This window comes from Piliocolobus tephrosceles, chromosome 14 (genome assembly GCF_002776525.5).
Source record: "Piliocolobus tephrosceles isolate RC106 chromosome 14, ASM277652v3, whole genome shotgun sequence".
NCBI classification, from domain to species: Eukaryota; Metazoa; Chordata; class Mammalia; order Primates; family Cercopithecidae; genus Piliocolobus; species Piliocolobus tephrosceles.
In genome coordinates this window covers 108,915,221-108,917,097 of record NC_045447.1, presented here as the reverse complement: position 1 = coordinate 108,917,097, position 1,877 = coordinate 108,915,221, and positions in this window count along the sequence as shown.

Below are 1,877 nucleotides of genomic sequence, written 5' to 3'. Positions count from 1 at the left end.
AGAGGTGAGTCCATTTTGGGGCTTGGCTGTCACACTCAAATGGTTATTCCTGGGAACTGTGAAATAAAGCCTTTCTGTCCTCTGTGCACCAGAATCATTGCTTTTGTCTGCATATTTTCTGAAAGGTGCTTCCCATTCTATTACCCTTTGATTATCAGCATCACCAATGTGAACATTATGAATGAGTTTTATGCCCTGCACAAAATATCATTGTCAGAAACAAATTCCAAAGCAGGGAATGTTAGATAAAATCAACAAGGGTTGGAGGAGACCCCTCCGTCCCCTCTACCACTACCTGGGTGCAGATTCTCCTTGCCTCTTTCTAGACCACCGCAACAGCTTCACAAATCTTCTTCTTCTTGCCCCAGGTCTCTTCCTATGAAAAATCTGTGCTGTTGTGCACAGTCCCTCAGGGACACAGGCTTCTGGCACATTGTAAGTGGGAGTCCTCTCCAGGCAGCCACGAGACGAGGACAGAGCCAGTAAAGACCTTGTCGCTTCCACTCATATGCTATTAGCAAGAACCTGTGCACACGGCCTCCCTTAACGATGACAGAGCTTGGGAAATGTCATCCATCTCTGTGCCCAGGGAGAAGAGGAAGACATGGGTATTGGAGAGCACCAGCAGATTCTGCCACAGGGGCCAATCCTTCTCAGGCTGGCCCCAGCCTGCCCGTTTCCTTGTTGCCCCATCCCCAGCCCCAGCTGTGGGACTGCATGACTTTGCTGATGCTCCTGCCCACAATTCTCATCTAACTCCTGTTCCAGGTATGTTCCACTCTTGTGAAACTGCCCTAGAACACCCAAGTGGAGAAACACTTTCTAAGTATAATGGGCTGTGTTTACTCATGAAGTTGCAGCCTGCTCAGAAATACATTGCTTTGTATTTATATAGAATTATAAAGGATCTTGAATAGTCAAGGCAAATGTTAAAGAATAGAAACGAAGTTGAGGAACTCTCAATGCCAGATTTCAAGATTTGCACTAAAACTTTGTTAATTATGACACTGCGGTATTGACACAAAGACAAATAGTCCAGTGGAAGAGGCTGGTGAATCCAGAAATAGCCTGCACATAATGATCACAGAATCTCCACAAAGCCACTCCTGCAATTTAGTGAGTGAAGAATGTTTTTTCAATAAATGATGCTACATCAACTGCATATCTATATGGAAAATTTGGACTAAGTTCTTAGCTCACCCCATTTACAAAAATTAATTTGACATGGATCAATATCTTAAGTTGAAGGTTAACATGATGATTTGAGAAGAAAATTTAAAAGAATATCTTCATGACCTTGGGACAGGCAAAGGTTCCTCCCATAGACATGACCCATAAGCACTAACAATACAGAAAGAAGTGATCAGCTGAACTTCACTAAAATTAAGAAATTCTACTCTTTGATATACACTATTGAGTGAAAACACAAGCCAAAATCTTGCATATGTCCCACAAAGGACTCATGTTTTAAGTATGTAAAGAACATGTTTAAATTAATAAAAGACAAATTTTTTAAGACAGAAGAATAACAGGCACATCCCCAAAGAGGATATACAAAATAGGCAAGAAACATATGGAAATATGTTTAAGATCATTACTCTTCAGAGAAATGCAAATTAAACTCACCATGAAAAACCACTGTACATTCAACAGAATGAACAAAATTAAAAAGACTGACGCTGCTGAGTGCTGGCAGGAACTCTCACACACTGCTGCACTGGGCAAAGGGTGGACCAACTGCTTTGAAAAACTGGAACTACAGGCCGAGCGTGGTGGCTCAGGCCTGTAATCCCAGCACTTCGGGAGGCCGAGACGGGCGGATCACAAGGTCAGGAGATCAAGACCATCCTGGCTAATCGGTGAAACCCTGTCTCTAC